We start from the raw sequence: 18,233 nt of genomic DNA, 5'->3' as shown, positions 1-18,233 counted from the left end.
ACGAGACGCTAAATGCACAGTAGAGCACTTCTCCTGCTCATAGTCTGTCACGGCAAAAGCTGTGCTAATGGGCTGATGGGCAGGAGAATGAGTCTAGTGTGCATTAGCATCACTAAGAAGGCGCGTGCTGCGCTACTCTGCAGTAGTGCCCGTTACCGCGCATTGAGTTAGTTCCTATGACTACAGGTACTAAACTTAATGCACCATAACTACGGTGCATTAATGCATAATGCTTGGGTTCTTTGCTGCTGTTTAAACGTATTGTTGACCCCTCTCTCCTGAACGTCAAGGGGAGTGGTGTGTAGAGGAAGAGGAACGCCCTCGGTGGTGAAGAGAGAATGGCGGCTGTGCAGCTCTGTTGTCTGAGCTGGATTTCCTCTGTGAAAGTTCAGAAGGGATGTAATCCTCCTTCCTCAGGGCATCACCCAATAAGAAGGCTAGGCCTGTGTCTGTGGCAGTGAGGGGAAATAATTTTTAGGCTCAGATTATTCTATAATTATAATCCACAGGGCTTCTTACACCATTGCCACAAGCCCAAGGCATGAACAGTTTCAGGATTTCAGACCATATATTTTAGAAGACATTACAACCCCTTGGCTCCCACTACCGTGTGACTGGAGTTAATGTGTACTGTGTCTCCTTTCCAAAATCTGCCTGGTATGGGTAGGCCTGTAATAGGAGAGCGGAGGAGAACGCGACAGTTATTCTAGCTGTAGGCCGCCGCGAGTGACTTTACGGTGAAGATGCATCAGGATTTGTGTTTCGGGTGCACTCGTTCTAAAGAAAGGTTTGAACGTATGTAAAGCAAGATTGGTTTGCAGATTCACCCCAATGATGTAAGTGAGCAAGATGGAGCAATGTGCTAATAGTTCCTATACATTACATATAACAAACAGATCGGCTAATAGACTTTTTCCAGGCCTAGCCTATAGTTACCGAATTTCTGCTGAAGCAGGCAAAACATCTGGAAATGAAGCTTTATGGACCAGTGATAGTGGCTTTCAGTTTTCAAGGTTAGAAAAGGTTTCTGTTTGGGGACAAAGTGTCCAAACACTCAAAAAGATATCCTCAGGACATGTTAAAAAAAAACAACACACTAGGGCAATATAAAGAAGATTAAATTTCCCCGTCTGTAATGAAGTGTTTTGGTGATGAATTTTCTCTTACTTGTGGAAAAGTGGGATGTGTCCTGGGAAAGATGTGCACAGTATGGCTCTGATGCTTTCACCTAGACATATCTTACTTGGAAGAAGGCCAGCAGTCTGAAGGTGAAAACAAGCATATAGCCCTGAAAGCCCTGGAAAGAGGAGCCCAAGAAAAGGACTTGAAGAGTTGTTGTATTCTACCTGGTTCTTTCTGTTTCTGTGGGGCAGGGACCAGAACGCAAGCACTCCCCAGTGCAGCGTCTCTGAAGAGTCAGGCACCCAGGTCACCCCTTGCTGGGTGAATGCCTGACACTGTTCAAGAGGTGGGCCCTAGCTCCCTCACTGGCTGAACGGAGGCACCTTAGCAAACTGCAAGGCAGGTGTAAAAGCTCTTGAGCTGGGTGGGAGTGCAGAACTGCCCCCTCCTTTAGCATTTAGGTAGGTGATTACTAAGTACTCGTGGGCTGTCAAGATGGTCCCCAGTGGGGTGCCTACCATCTCCCAATTCTCTGCACACAGAGCCAAGGCACCCGATGCTGAACCCCTCTTCACAGGCACCAGTGTCTCCTCGTTGTCTGCAGAACGATCCTAAACCCATTCACATGGAACCAATCTCTTCGGATAAAGATGCTAAGGTTTCAGTGATTGCATCGCTTTGCATTAGAAAAGGGGAATGGCTACATATGCATTAATGTGCTTTAACTACTGTGCATTATATTTAGTACCTGCAGGGGAAATTGAGCCATGCTGGGTGCGGGTCTCTGTGCAGGAGAGTTTCACCAGCACGTTTGCAAATAAGGAATGGAGGGGAAAAAACCCAGGAGGGAAATATCATGCTTCAGCGTCATTTTAATGCAGTGAAGAACTTGAATATACAGACACAGAAGGGATCCGGAGGAGAGAGAAAATACTCCCAAAGATTTCCAAAGGGCCACAACCGGGTTTCTGCTCCTGGCCCATTGTGTACGAGGTGTGCTTCTTTCTGTGCAACTGCTGACTTGAAATTCTGAGTTGTTTCCATTGATTTATTTACTACTTGTCCGCCTGAATAATGCCACATGAGGAAAAGCACCATGTAAGGAGGCGAATAAACAGCTTCTCCATGAGAAAGTTCCTGTAGCCAATATTTTAGCTCGAAGCTAAAAATAAAACAGCTTCTCTTTCCTGTTGATACCAAACCCCTTTGCCACCACTGTGGCTGTGTCAAGTGGTCTGCAATGGATTACACATGGACTCTAGGGAAGCAGAGGCCGCCGTTTATATAAGTGCACGGCATGAAGAGGCCTTACTGCTTAACGGTGTGGAGAATTCAAGGTTCCTAGAGTGACAAAGCAAGGCATAGGAAACACGTGTATAGGAGAGGGAGTCTTCTAGCAATGCAAAGCGCTCACAGTGGAGGTGCTGAGTGCTTAGCCCTGCTCCCAGCCATGTTCTTCACGTCAGCTGTGAGTCTGTATCTCCCTTTCCATATCTGTGTTGCTCCAAGTGCTGTGGATATTCAAGCTGCATTTAGCATGGCCAGCAGCCTCCAGAGCTAACTTGACGGCACCACCAGTGGGGTATGGACCAGCAGCAACCTTGGCAGACCAGCCTTCCGCATTGGTCACAGCAACAACACGTGTATGGTGGCCTTCTACGGTAGTGGGGAATACAGCCAGACTGGCCATGGCACGGCAGGTCTTCGATCGTGTCCAGGCTGTCAAACATTTTGCCGCGCTGGCGGCGAACCTGAAACACATCAGGGAGTAGAGGAGACATGACACATCTGCAGTACTGATGGGATCAAGGCTCAAAACTTGTGTGCGACTCTCTGGGACATCTGGTAGGGACCCAGGAACTGGGACATGGAGGGGACTCATCTGTCACTGTCAGTGCTCTCCTTTCCTCCACCTCGTCTCTTTGCTCCACTTGCCCTCAGCCTCTCCCTTTCTTTGGCTGCAAAAGGCTGGATGGAAAGTAGGCTCCAGAACCCAAGTCTTCCTCTTTCTGTCCCCTACCACTGGGATCTCGGGGGCAATGGTGCCTCCCTCGTCAGACACTAGTTGAACTGCAGGCAGGATTCAGCCTTAGGCAGGTTCCAGGTTTGCATCCGGGGAAGTGTCAGGGTTGCAGGGAATCCCTCCAGTTGGGCAGAGAGGCGGGATGTTGGATATTCCTCCATATGCTGTGAGCTTTGAAAAGACTGAAGGAACATGCTGCCTGGTTTGGATTGGAGGAGCTTGTGTCTCTTCATTTAATCTTAGGGGCTCCTGGACACCTAGCTCAGGATCTGGATTGTCACTCGTGACTGGGCACACCTACACTTTGCACACAGCATGGTACAGCATCTCTTCACCTGGTCCCTTTTCCACTCTGGCCGTTAGCGTCCCAAATGCCCTTAAAATGCCAACCTCAGATGTGGGCTCCCTTGTGCTGGCCACCCACCCACCTACTGCATCAAAAGCAGCAGAAAGAAAGAAAGACCCTGAGCAAGGCAGAAGGTGCCGTGCAGTAAGAGCCAAACCTTAGTGATGGTTATAAAGACAGTCCTAGAAAGGCCAAAATCAAGGATGTGATGACCTACTCCCTCTGCTTGTGGTCACGTGTTCGGTCCCAGTTCTTCTAGGTTTTCTGCACGTGACTTAATAGATTTCCTACTGGGAGGGTAGGGAAAAACTTGCTGAAACTCAAGGTTTCCTCTTTGGGGGATATTCTTCATCACTCTGAACTTGGCATTGAGCTTGATTCGGAAGAGAAGTCAATGTTTTCACCATTTACCACAAAGGTAGCACTAGCAGGCTGTTTTCTACACATTTTGACATTGAAATCTTTGAGAACTTTTCCATAAAATACTGTTGTTTATAATAGTGCCACAAAGACGCAATGAACTGCAAGGAAGGGGGAGGAGTGTCCCAGAGCTCCCGACACACACTCAGAAAGTGTTCAGAGTCACTCAGATGCTGGGTTGTACCTTAGACAAGGGTTTTCACTTTCCTTGGCACCTCTTCTGACAAGCCCAACACACTCATATTCCACTCCATACACTTCATCTCCATCCAAGTAGAGGGGTTTTTTTCATTTCAACAACCTGTAGCCTCTTATAAACAAGCTTTCCACTTTGTACTGAACTTGTCAAGGTGACATCTCCCCAGCACCTAGCTCATTTCCAGACTTCTTTTTCTGCAGCCGGTTCTGCTCTTCCTGCACAAAGTAGGTGAAGTGAAAGAAGATGGCCACATGATGCACTTCCTCATCCTTTACTTCAGAAGATGGTCCAGGAGAAACTCGACCCAAAAAAACAAGAGACATGAAAGCCAAACATGGACGTGGCTCTAAAATAATTATACCCTTGTTCATGACATATTTAGAAGTCCGAAATGCCAAACCTTATTTTAATAGCAGATATCATAAAGTTATCTCACAAAACAATCTCAGAGGCTGAATGCTTTTTCAGGTTCACATGTAGCACTCAGAAATATGACTTTTATTAACTAATTGACTAGCAGTGACATGACTTCACCTGACCCTGTCACAGCTTAGTTTCACTGAACCTAGGGCTAATCACTGACACGGTGGATATTCTAATATTCTCAGAATTTAGAAAATTGAAGCACTTCATTAACTGTCATTAAAGCTGTTACAGGGCAGTAACCATTACATAATTACAAAGTTCATAATTTCGTACCGGAAGACACTCCTGTATGTAGCGAGGCAGCCTCTTTAAAAATGCAAGAAAAGCTCGCTTGTTTTTAAGCACTAATTAGGTCATGAATAATACTCCTGGAATTTGGGGCTCTTTGATTTGCATTGAAGAAGCAGTGGCAGGTTTCTCTCAGTTTTTTGATAAAATTTCACTGGCCAGGTCTGCTGGTGGTGCTACTTCATATAGTAATGAATTTCTAGGGCATTTGAAAGAGGGAAAGATGCCTCTCCTTTCTCAAATAAATGAAAACTTTGTTTGGGTGTTGTTCTGTAAAGGGTGGGAAGCTAAAGGGTTCAGATTAGCTCAATCAACTCAACACACTTCACCTCAGTAAGAACACAAGAACCGCCACATGGGACAGATCAGAGGTCCATTGTGAACTTTCCAACAGCTGTCTTGGCTCGGTATGAAAAAAGTCAAGGATGTTCATCTCATACAGCTTCAAAGCTGCTACTCAGACCTTTCGTAAGACCCCATGCTTTCTGTTCTCCTACAACCATGCCCTGCCATCACCGGCAAGCATCGCAGAAATAAATCTCTAATTGAGATGAGGGGGAAATTGAACCCAGAGACAAAAAGATAACCAAACTTTGACATAAAGTAAACTAATACACAGTCAAAGTTGAAGGCAATCCAGAAGTTATACAAATCATAGGTGGGGTTCGCAAGACGTATGAAGCATGTCAGTCCTTCCCCCAGTCAATGTGCTGACATCCATGGGTTTTGGTGGGCACTGAATCCGAAAATGTCAGGTGCGCACCTGAGCATACTAAACAATGGCTCCTTCTCCTCTTTGGGTTTCAGAAACACCCCGCTCCCCACCGCATAACAGTATGGACCAAACTGGATTCATGCACAGGAGAGCAAATGGTTCCGCCAACACCTGCTCTGCGTACCCTGCAGACGTACCCCAAATCCTCCAACTCTAATGAAGTCCATTGAGCAAGAGCAGGAAGAAGGTTGACCCATAAACTTTTAATTGAAAAGACACCTGGAGGGGTGTAATTTGCCAGTCCTAAACTAAATTAAAAACACAATAATTACAAACACAGAGTGAAACAATTACAGTATTTGGCGGCTTGGCACACGTGACACACACACGTTTTGTCACGAACCGGGACGTCAAGTACAGAAGATGCCGCAAATGCTCCCGTCCGTCTGACAACTGTATAAAAGGTTGCACAGTGAGGATATTTTAATCACTTCTTGACTTCTCTCTTCAGTGAGCCAGGTAAGTCCAATTCAGCTTCATCTCTTCCAAGTATCTTTCTTTCCGCTGTAATTTAAAAACTGAACTTGCTCTTCTGTTCATTGGTTTTCACAATGCTCAGGGTTTTTCACTTGTTTTTGTTGGTTTACTGGAGTTGGTGGGTGGCAGGAATTAGGGCCCCCCAGCTGAGGTTGGCATTTCAAGGGCATTTGGGACAGTAATGGCCAGAATGAAAGAGGGACCCAGTTGAAGTGATGAAGTGCCATGTGTTGTTCAAGGTGTAGGAGTGCGCAGTCAGGAGTGACAATCCAAATCCTGACCCTGTTGCCCAAGGCCCCCTTAGCTCAAAGAAGAGACATTAGGTCCTCCAATTTAAAGCAGGCAGCAAGTTCAGCCACTGAAAAGCTCAGAAGAGAGGGAGCAATATCCAAAATCCCACCTCTCTACTCAACTGGGGTGATTCCCGGCAGCCCTGACATTTCCCGGGATTGTGGGATCCAGAACTGCCAACTGCCTAAGGCTGAATCCTTCCTGCAGTGCAACAAGCTTCAGGGGTGCAATGCACCTTCGCCCCCAATCCCAGTGGTAGGAGGCAAAAAGAGAAAGACTTGGGTTCTGGGTCCTGAAGTGAATGCACATTCCCCACGTCCCAGGACTGTGCCTGCACCATCGGGCAGGGGCTGCCTAGGCCTGGACTAAAGGCTCCCTGCCCCACTCCTGCTGCAGCTGCCCCACAGGGCCCTGGAGCCTGCTTTCCAGCCAGCATTTTGAAGGCAAAGGAAGTGAGAAGGCTTCGAAGGTGTTGTTGGGGGGAGAGGCTGAGGGGAAGTAGAGGAAAGCAAGGAGGTGGAGGAAAGGAGAGCTGTGACACCGGGACAAAGGAGGGTTGGGGTCAGCATTTCCCTGCTCCATCCCATAGTCTCTGAGTCCCTGCCAGATTGCCCTGAGACTCGCATCCAAGTTAGGCCCCTTTGATCAATCAGCACTGCCCATGTGTCATGTTTCCTCTGCTCCCTGCTGTGTTTCAGGTTCGCCTCCAGCACAGCAAGATGTCTGACAGCCTGGACATGCTGGATGACCTGTACTACCAGAGTCCAGATTGTTGTTGGAGACCCCGCCGCAGAAGGCCATGTTATTGTTGTTGCTATGATCCATGCACTGGAGAGCTAGTTTGGGAGGGATGGTGCTGTTGCCCCGGGTGGGGCGGTAGGGGCAGATACGGAAGGCGCTGGCCGTGCTAAATCCAGCTCGGATATCCACGGCACTTGGAGCACAACGGACATGACAAGCAAGATACAGATTCCTGGCTGACCCGACGGACATGGCTCAGAGCAGTGCTAAGTGTGAGGGCTTGGCATTGCTACAAGACTCCCTCCCCCATTCTCCTGTCTCCTACGCTTTGCTTTGTTACTCTAGGAACTTTGTATTCTCTGCACTGTTAAACATTAAGGCCTCTTCATGCGGTGCTGTCATTTCAACGGATGCCTCTGCCTCCTTACAGTCCACTTGTAATCCATTGCAGACCACTTGGCACAGCCACAGACGTGTAGAAGATGTTTGGTGACAACAGATGTATAATCCCAGCTGTGACCCTTTGGAAAACCTTGGGGAAATTCGCTCTCTCCTCTGTATCCCTTCCGTGTCTGTATTCTCAATTTCTTCCGTACATTAAACTTCCTCTGCAGCATAATATTCGCCTCCTAGGTTTTCTGCCCTCCGTTCCTTATTTGCAGGCATGCTGGTGAAATTCCCTCCCGTGCAGAGCCCCACACCCAGCATGACTCAATTCCTACTGAAGTGCTACACAGAGATGAAAATCAGCCCTGGAGCATGTCTGTGTGCCCTGGGCTTTCCTCCTACCCGAGATCAGGTGTTTGCACTTGTCTCCCATATAGAGCCCTTGGTCCTTTTCAGCCGTGGCTCCAGGAGTGATAATACTGCACTTTCCACATTGCAGAAACAGAGTATCAGCCCTTAAATCTTTCCACCCCTTTCCTGATAGACTATTAAAAACAGAGAGCGCTCTCATGCCTCCCTCCCAGTCATTCCTACCTCCAACATGGGTTGCGCAAAAGCATGTCCAAATTAAAACAAATCAATCCGAAGCAGATCTCATCTGCAATCCTGGATTGTAAACGCAGCTCTCTGAAAACGGGGGAGCCCAGGCCTGTCTGCATCCTTGTGTCTACATGAAACTGGAGGCAGTAGTACCCCATGCCATTCCCCTGAACGGAGATGATGAAGGTTTCCTCCTGTAGGATTACAGGGGAGAATGGAGACTGCCGAGTGCTTGAAAGCCCTGGAGTGCCGGAGAGCTGGAAATGAAAAGCAACATACAAATTCACGGCTGAGTTTAATGGCATGGCTTTCAGGCATGTTGTGCACCCAGGATGGCCCCCGACACAAGTGGCAATCCTGAGGACTCAGCAGCTCTGCGAGGTGCCTGATCTATGTATTTCCAATATTCCTCAGGCATGATTGTTTCCTCAGGTGCTTTCTTTTCCTCTTGCCTGCTCTGTGATTGATGTTGACAGCCTGTGTCCCAGTTACAGTGACGCCGTTTTTTCTTCTTTGGTACAATGATGGAAGCAGAAGCAGTTCCCTTCTGGGGAGCATATATATCACCAAGCCAAGCCTTATGGGCCCATTCCTCATTTTCAGCTGGATTCTCCAACTCTCCGGCAACAGCAAGCAGAGAAGAGCCCCCAGTTCAGTCCACGCTCTGATGTGCGGGCGCGTCTGAAACTCCAAGTGGGGAAGGTGCATGAACTCGTGTGAAATCATTATGTTGGGGTTTGGTTTTTTTGGTATTATTGTCTTAGCTTTTTCTTTCTTCTCTTATGTTTCCTCGTCATTCCCCGGAGCTTGGCAACTTCATTCAACATGCTGTGGGGATAGCTATGTTAATATTATTTCATAGATTGTGGAAGGATTTAATGAGCCCACCGCAGGAAAGCGTTCAGACATTTCAAATCCATGGACAGCCAGATTGCTTTTATCTCAGACCTGTATCATTAGACCTATTTTCATATCATATTTCCCTGTGATGGCGGGAGGCTGAGTTCAGGGGCTGGGGAGGTGCCTGTGCCCTGTGGCCCCCATTGTTAAGAAGCTAATTCAACGTGAGTGGGCGCGTCTACACGAGACGCTAAATGCACAGTAGAGCACTTCTCCTGCTCATAGTCTGTCACGGCAAAAGCTGTGCTAATGGGCTGATGGGCAGGAGAATGAGTCTAGTGTGCATTAGCATCACTAAGAAGGCGCGTGCTGCGCTACTCTGCAGTAGTGCCCGTTACCGCGCATTGAGTTAGTTCCTATGACTACAGGTACTAAACTTAATGCACCATAACTACGGTGCATTAATGCATAATGCTTGGGTTCTTTGCTGCTGTTTAAACGTATTGTTGACCCCTCTCTCCTGAACGTCAAGGGGAGTGGTGTGTAGAGGAAGAGGAACGCCCTCGGTGGTGAAGAGAGAATGGCGGCTGTGCAGCTCTGTTGTCTGAGCTGGATTTCCTCTGTGAAAGTTCAGAAGGGATGTAATCCTCCTTCCTCAGGGCATCACCCAATAAGAAGGCTAGGCCTGTGTCTGTGGCAGTGAGGGGAAATAATTTTTAGGCTCAGATTATTCTATAATTATAATCCACAGGGCTTCTTACACCATTGCCACAAGCCCAAGGCATGAACAGTTTCAGGATTTCAGACCATATATTTTAGAAGACATTACAACCCCTTGGCTCCCACTACCGTGTGACTGGAGTTAATGTGTACTGTGTCTCCTTTCCAAAATCTGCCTGGTATGGGTAGGCCTGTAATAGGAGAGCGGAGGAGAACGCGACAGTTATTCTAGCTGTAGGCCGCCGCGAGTGACTTTACGGTGAAGATGCATCAGGATTTGTGTTTCGGGTGCACTCGTTCTAAAGAAAGGTTTGAACGTATGTAAAGCAAGATTGGTTTGCAGATTCACCCCAATGATGTAAGTGAGCAAGATGGAGCAATGTGCTAATAGTTCCTATACATTACATATAACAAACAGATCGGCTAATAGACTTTTTCCAGGCCTAGCCTATAGTTACCGAATTTCTGCTGAAGCAGGCAAAACATCTGGAAATGAAGCTTTATGGACCAGTGATAGTGGCTTTCAGTTTTCAAGGTTAGAAAAGGTTTCTGTTTGGGGACAAAGTGTCCAAACACTCAAAAAGATATCCTCAGGACATGTTAAAAAAAAACAACACACTAGGGCAATATAAAGAAGATTAAATTTCCCCGTCTGTAATGAAGTGTTTTGGTGATGAATTTTCTCTTACTTGTGGAAAAGTGGGATGTGTCCTGGGAAAGATGTGCACAGTATGGCTCTGATGCTTTCACCTAGACATATCTTACTTGGAAGAAGGCCAGCAGTCTGAAGGTGAAAACAGGCATATAGCCCTGAAAGCCCTGGAAAGAGGAGCCCAAGAAAAGGACTTGAAGAGTTGTTGTATTCTACCTGGTTCTTTCTGTTTCTGTGGGGCAGGGACCAGAACGCAAGCACTCCCCAGTGCAGCGTCTCTGAAGAGTCAGGCACCCAGGTCACCCCTTGCTGGGTGAATGCCTGACACTGTTCAAGAGGTGGGCCCTAGCTCCCTCACTGGCTGAACGGAGGCACCTTAGCAAACTGCAAGGCAGGTGTAAAAGCTCTTGAGCTGGGTGGGAGTGCAGAACTGCCCCCTCCTTTAGCATTTAGGTAGGTGATTACTAAGTACTCGTGGGCTGTCAAGATGGTCCCCAGTGGGGTGCCTACCATCTCCCAATTCTCTGCACACAGAGCCAAGGCACCCAATGCTGAACCCCTCTTCACAGGCACCAGTGTCTCCTCGTTGTCTGCAGAACGATCCTAAACCCATTCACATGGAACCAATCTCCTCGGATAAAGATGCTAAGGTTTCAGTGATTGCATCGCTTTGCATTAGAAAAGGGGAATGGCTACATATGCATTAATGTGCTTTAACTACTGTGCATTATATTTAGTACCTGCAAGGGAAATTGAGCCATGCTGGGTGCGGGTCTCTGTGCAGGAGAGTTTCACCAGCACGTTTGCAAATAAGGAATGGAGGGGAAAAAACCCAGGAGGGAAATATCATGCTTCAGCGTCATTTTAATGCAGTGAAGAACTTGAATATACAGACACAGAAGGGATCCGGAGGAGAGAGAAAATACTCCCAAAGATTTCCAAAGGGCCACAACCGGGTTTCTGCTCCTGGCCCATTGTGTACGAGGTGTGCTTCTTTCTGTGCAACTGCTGACTTGAAATTCTGAGTTGTTTCCATTGATTCATTTACTACTTGTCCGCCTGAATAATGCCACATGAGGAAAAGCACCATGTAAGGAGGCGAATAAACAGCTTCTCCATGAGAAAGTTCCTGTAGCCAATATTTTAGCTCGAAGCTAAAAATAAAACAGCTTCTCTTTCCTGTTGATACCAAACCCCTTTGCCACCACTGTGGCTGTGTCAAGTGGTCTGCAATGGATTACACATGGACTCTAGGGAAGCAGAGGCCGCCGTTTATATAAGTGCACGGCATGAAGAGGCCTTACTGCTTAACGGTGTGGAGAATTCAAGGTTCCTAGAGTGACAAAGCAAGGCATAGGAAACACGTGTATAGGAGAGGGAGTCTTCTAGCAATGCAAAGCGCTCACAGTGGAGGTGCTGAGTGCTTAGCCCTGCTCCCAGCCATGTTCTTCACGTCAGCTGTGAGTCTGTATCTCCCTTTCCATATCTGTGTTGCTCCAAGTGCTGTGGATATTCAAGCTGCATTTAGCATGGCCAGCAGCCTCCAGAGCTAACTTGACGGCACCACCAGTGGGGTATGGACCAGCAGCAACCTTGGCAGACCAGCCTTCCGCATTGGTCACAGCAACAACACGTGTATGGTGGCCTTCTACGGTAGTGGGGAATACAGCCAGACTGGCCATGGCACGGCAGGTCTTCGATCGTGTCCAGGCTGTCAAACATTTTGCCGCGCTGGCGGCGAACCTGAAACACATCAGGGAGTAGAGGAGACATGACACATCTGCAGTACTGATGGGATCAAGGCTCAAAACTTGTGTGCGACTCTCTGGGACATCTGGTAGGGACCCAGGAACTGGGACATGGAGGGGACTCATCTGTCACTGTCAGTGCTCTCCTTTCCTCCACCTCGTCTCTTTGCTCCACTTGCCCTCAGCCTCTCCCTTTCTTTGGCTGCAAAAGGCTGGATGGAAAGTAGGCTCCAGAACCCAAGTCTTCCTCTTTCTGTCCCCTACCACTGGGATCTCGGGGGCAATGGTGCCTCCCTCGTCAGACACTAGTTGAACTGCAGGCAGGATTCAGCCTTAGGCAGGTTCCAGGTTTGCATCCGGGGAAGTGTCAGGGTTGCAGGGAATCCCTCCAGTTGGGCAGAGAGGCGGGATGTTGGATATTCCTCCATATGCTGTGAGCTTTGAAAAGACTGAAGGAACATGCTGCCTGGTTTGGATTGGAGGAGCTTGTGTCTCTTCATTTAATCTTAGGGGCTCCTGGACACCTAGCTCAGGATCTGGATTGTCACTCGTGACTGGGCACACCTACACTTTGCACACAGCATGGTACAGCATCTCTTCACCTGGTCCCTTTTCCACTCTGGCCGTTAGCGTCCCAAATGCCCTTAAAATGCCAACCTCAGATGTGGGCTCCCTTGTGCTGGCCACCCACCCACCTACTGCATCAAAAGCAGCAGAAAGAAAGAAAGACCCTGAGCAAGGCAGAAGGTGCCGTGCAGTAAGAGCCAAACCTTAGTGATGGTTATAAAGACAGTCCTAGAAAGGCCAAAATCAAGGATGTGATGACCTACTCCCTCTGCTTGTGGTCACGTGTTCGGTCCCAGTTCTTCTAGGTTTTCTGCACGTGACTCAATAGATTTCCTACTGGGAGGGTAGGGAAAAACTTGCTGAAACTCAAGGTTTCCTCTTTGGGGGATATTCTTCATCACTCTGAACTTGGCATTGAGCTTGATTCGGAAGAGAAGTCAATGTTTTCACCATTTACCACAGAGGTAGCACTAGCAGGCTGTTTTCTACACATTTTGACATTGAAATCTTTGAGAACTTTTCCATAAAATACTGTTGTTTATAATAGTGCCACAAAGACGCAATGAACTGCAAGGAAGGGGGAGGAGTGTCCCAGAGCTCCCGACACACACTCAGAAAGTGTTCAGAGTCACTCAGATGCTGGGTTGTACCTTAGACAAGGGTTTTCACTTTCCTTGGCACCTCTTCTGACAAGCCCAACACACTCATATTCCACTCCATACACTTCATCTCCATCCAAGTAGAGGGGTTTTTTTCATTTCAACAACCTGTAGCCTCTTATAAACAAGCTTTCCACTTTGTACTGAACTTGTCAAGGTGACATCTCCCCAGCACCTAGCTCATTTCCAGACTTCTTTTTCTGCAGCCGGTTCTGCTCTTCCTGCACAAAGTAGGTGAAGTGAAAGAAGATGGCCACATGATGCACTTCCTCATCCTTTACTTCAGAAGATGGTCCAGGAGAAACTCGACCCAAAAAAACAAGAGACATGAAAGCCAAACATGGACGTGGCTCTAAAATAATTATACCCTTGTTCATGACATATTTAGAAGTCCGAAATGCCAAACCTTATTTTAATAGCAGATATCATAAAGTTATCTCACAAAACAATCTCAGAGGCTGAATGCTTTTTCAGGTTCACATGTAGCACTCAGAAATATGACTTTTATTAACTAATTGACTAGCAGTGACATGACTTCACCTGACCCTGTCACAGCTTAGTTTCACTGAACCTAGGGCTAATCACTGACACGGTGGATATTCTAATATTCTCAGAATTTAGAAAATTGAAGCACTTCATTAACTGTCATTAAAGCTGTTACAGGGCAGTAACCATTACATAATTACAAAGTTCATAATTTCGTACCGGAAGACACTCCTGTATGTAGCGAGGCAGCCTCTTTAAAAATGCAAGAAAAGCTCGCTTGTTTTTAAGCACTAATTAGGTCATGAATAATACTCCTGGAATTTGGGGCTCTTTGATTTGCATTGAAGAAGCAGTGGCAGGTTTCTCTCAGTTTTTTGATAAAATTTCACTGGCCAGGTCTGCTGGTGGTGCTACTTCATATAGTAATGAATTTCTAGGGCATTTGAAAGAGGGAAAGATGCCTCTCCTTTCTCAAATAAATGAAAACTTTGTTTGGGTGTTGTTCTGTAAAGGGTGGGAAGCTAAAGGGTTCAGATTAGCTCAATCAACTCAACACACTTCACCTCAGTAAGAACACAAGAACCGCCACATGGGACAGATCAGAGGTCCATTGTGAACTTTCCAACAGCTGTCTTGGCTCGGTATGAAAAAAGTCAAGGATGTTCATCTCATACAGCTTCAAAGCTGCTACTCAGACCTTTCGTAAGACCCCATGCTTTCTGTTCTCCTACAACCATGCCCTGCCATCACCGGCAAGCATCGCAGAAATAAATCTCTAATTGAGATGAGGGGGAAATTGAACCCAGAGACAAAAAGATAACCAAACTTTGACATAAAGTAAACTAATACACAGTCAAAGTTGAAGGCAATCCAGAAGTTATACAAATCATAGGTGGGGTTCGCAAGACGTATGAAGCATGTCAGTCCTTCCCCCAGTCAATGTGCTGACATCCATGGGTTTTGGTGGGCACTGAATCCGAAAATGTCAGGTGCGCACCTGAGCATACTAAACAATGGCTCCTTCTCCTCTTTGGGTTTCAGAAACACCCCGCTCCCCACCGCATAACAGTATGGACCAAACTGGATTCATGCACAGGAGAGCAAATGGTTCCGCCAACACCTGCTCTGCGTACCCTGCAGACGTACCCCAAATCCTCCAACTCTAATGAAGTCCATTGAGCAAGAGCAGGAAGAAGGTTGACCCATAAACTTTTAATTGAAAAGACACCTGGAGGGGTGTAATTTGCCAGTCCTAAACTAAATTAAAAACACAATAATTACAAACACAGAGTGAAACAATTACAGTATTTGGCGGCTTGGCACACGTGACACACACACGTTTTGTCACGAACCGGGACGTCAAGTACAGAAGATGCCGCAAATGCTCCCGTCCGTCTGACAACTGTATAAAAGGTTGCACAGTGAGGATATTTTAATCACTTCTTGACTTCTCTCTTCAGTGAGCCAGGTAAGTCCAATTCAGCTTCATCTCTTCCAAGTATCTTTCTTTCCGCTGTAATTTAAAAACTGAACTTGCTCTTCTGTTCATTGGTTTTCACAATGCTCAGGGTTTTTCACTTGTTTTTGTTGGTTTACTGGAGTTGGTGGGTGGCAGGAATTAGGGCCCCCCAACTGAGGTTGGCATTTCAAGGGCATTTGGGACAGTAATGGCCAGAATGAAAGAGGGACCCAGTTGAAGTGATGAAGTGCCATGTGTTGTTCAAGGTGTAGGAGTGCGCAGTCAGGAGTGACAATCCAAATCCTGACCCTGTTGCCCAAGGCCCCCTTAGCTCAAAGAAGAGACATTAGGTCCTCCAATTTAAAGCAGGCAGCAAGTTCAGCCACTGAAAAGCTCAGAAGAGAGGGAGCAATATCCAAAATCCCACCTCTCTACTCAACTGGGGTGATTCCCGGCAGCCCTGACATTTCCCGGGATTGTGGGATCCAGAACTGCCAACTGCCTAAGGCTGAATCCTTCCTGCAGTGCAACAAGCTTCAGGGGTGCAATGCACCTTCGCCCCCAATCCCAGTGGTAGGAGGCAAAAAGAGAAAGACTTGGGTTCTGGGTCCTGAAGTGAATGCACATTCCCCACGTCCCAGGACTGTGCCTGCACCATCGGGCAGGGGCTGCCTAGGCCTGGACTAAAGGCTCCCTGCCCCACTCCTGCTGCAGCTGCCCCACAGGGCCCTGGAGCCTGCTTTCCAGCCAGCATTTTGAAGGCAAAGGAAGTGAGAAGGCTTCGAAGGTGTTGTTGGGGGGAGAGGCTGAGGGGAAGTAGAGGAAAGCAAGGAGGTGGAGGAAAGGAGAGCTGTGACACCGGGACAAAGGAGGGCTGGGGTCAGCATTTCCCTGCTCCATCCCATAGTCTCTGAGTCCCTGCCAGATTGCCCTGAGACTCGCATCCAAGTTAGGCCCCTTTGATCAATCAGCACTGCCCATGTGTCATGTTTCCTCTGCTCCCTGCTGTGTTTCAGGTTCGCCTCCAGCACAGCAAGATGTCTGACAGCCTGGACATGCTGGATGACCTGTACTACCAGAGTCCAGATTGTTGTTGGAGACCCCGCCGCAGAAGGCCATGTTATTGTTGTTGCTATGATCCATGCACTGGAGAGCTAGTTTGGGAGGGATGGTGCTGTTGCCCCGGGTGGGGCGGTAGGGGCAGATACGGAAGGCGCTGGCCGTGCTAAATCCAGCTCGGATATCCACGGCACTTGGAGCACAACGGACATGACAAGCAAGATACAGATTCCTGGCTGACCCGACGGACATGGCTCAGAGCAGTGCTAAGTGTGAGGGCTTGGCATTGCTACAAGACTCCCTCCCCCATTCTCCTGTCTCCTACGCTTTGCTTTGTTACTCTAGGAACTTTGTATTCTCTGCACTGTTAAACATTAAGGCCTCTTCATGCGGTGCTGTCATTTCAACGGATGCCTCTGCCTCCTTACAGTCCACTTGTAATCCATTGCAGACCACTTGGCACAGCCACAGACGTGTAGAAGATGTTTGGTGACAACAGATGTATAATCCCAGCTGTGACCCTTTGGAAAACCTTGGGGAAATTCGCTCTCTCCTCTGTATCCCTTCCGTGTCTGTATTCTCAATTTCTTCCGTACATTAAACTTCCTCTGCAGCATAATATTCGCCTCCTAGGTTTTCTGCCCTCCGTTCCTTATTTGCAGGCATGCTGGTGAAATTCCCTCCCGTGCAGAGCCCCACACCCAGCATGACTCAATTCCTACTGAAGTGCTACACAGAGATGAAAATCAGCCCTGGAGCATGTCTGTGTGCCCTGGGCTTTCCTCCTACCCGAGATCAGGTGTTTGCACTTGTCTCCCATATAGAGCCCTTGGTCCTTTTCAGCCGTGGCTCCAGGAGTGATAATACTGCACTTTCCACATTGCAGAAACAGAGTATCAGCCCTTAAATCTTTCCACCCCTTTCCTGATAGACTATTAAAAACAGAGAGCGCTCTCATGCCTCCCTCCCAGTCATTCCTACCTCCAACATGGGTTGCGCAAAAGCATGTCCAAATTAAAACAAATCAATCCGAAGCAGATCTCATCTGCAATCCTGGATTGTAAACGCAGCTCTCTGAAAACGGGGGAGCCCAGGCCTGTCTGCATCCTTGTGTCTACATGAAACTGGAGGCAGTAGTACCCCATGCCATTCCCCTGAACGGAGATGATGAAGGTTTCCTCCTGTAGGATTACAGGGGAGAATGGAGACTGCCGAGTGCTTGAAAGCCCTGGAGTGCCGGAGAGCTGGAAATGAAAAGCAACATACAAATTCACGGCTGAGTTTAATGGCATGGCTTTCAGGCATGTTGTGCACCCAGGATGGCCCCCGACACAAGTGGCAATCCTGAGGACTCAGCAGCTCTGCGAGGTGCCTGATCTATGTATTTCCAATATTCCTCAGGCATGATTGTTTCCTCAGGTGCTTTCTTTTCCTCTTGCCTGCTCTGTGATTGATGTTGACAGCCTGTGTCCCAGTTACAGTGACGCCGTTTTTTCTTCTTTGGTACAATGATGGAAGCAGAAGCAGTTCCCTTCTGGGGAGCATATATATCACCAAGCCAAGCCTTATGGGCCCATTCCTCATTTTCAGCTGGATTCTCCAACTCTCCGGCAACAGCAAGCAGAGAAGAGCCCCCAGTTCAGTCCACGCTCTGATGTGCGGGCGCGTCTGAAACTCCAAGTGGGGAAGGTGCATGAACTCGTGTGAAATCATTATGTTGGGGTTTGGTTTTTTTGGTATTATTGTCTTAGCTTTTTCTTTCTTCTCTTATGTTTCCTCGTCATTCCCCGGAGCTTGGCAACTTCATTCAACATGCTGTGGGGATAGCTATGTTAATATTATTTCATAGATTGTGGAAGGATTTAATGAGCCCACCGCAGGAAAGCGTTCAGACATTTCAAATCCATGGACAGCCAGATTGCTTTTATCTCAGACCTGTATCATTAGA

The 18,233-nt window shown here is 47.7% G+C and overlaps 2 long non-coding RNA genes across 2 annotated transcripts; both read left to right on the top strand.

Moving 5' to 3' along the window:
• Positions 1-5,977: 5,977 nt before the first annotated feature.
• LOC132245764 (uncharacterized) lies at positions 5,978-7,727 on the top strand. The gene is made up of 2 exons (XR_009457482.1): positions 5,978-6,058; positions 7,066-7,727. It is a non-coding gene; the product is annotated as an uncharacterized LOC132245764 (long non-coding RNA).
• A 7,427-nt stretch (positions 7,728-15,154) lies between these two features.
• LOC132245779 (uncharacterized) lies at positions 15,155-16,904 on the top strand. Its single transcript, XR_009457494.1, has 2 exons — positions 15,155-15,235; positions 16,243-16,904. It is a non-coding gene; the product is annotated as an uncharacterized LOC132245779 (long non-coding RNA).
• Positions 16,905-18,233: the final 1,329 nt, after the last annotated feature.

This window comes from Alligator mississippiensis, chromosome 15 (assembly GCF_030867095.1).
Source record: "Alligator mississippiensis isolate rAllMis1 chromosome 15, rAllMis1, whole genome shotgun sequence".
In the NCBI taxonomy this organism is placed as follows: Eukaryota; Metazoa; Chordata; order Crocodylia; family Alligatoridae; genus Alligator; species Alligator mississippiensis.
Note: the sequence above shows the minus strand (reverse complement) of the source record. Positions and strands in the feature narration are given on the sequence as shown.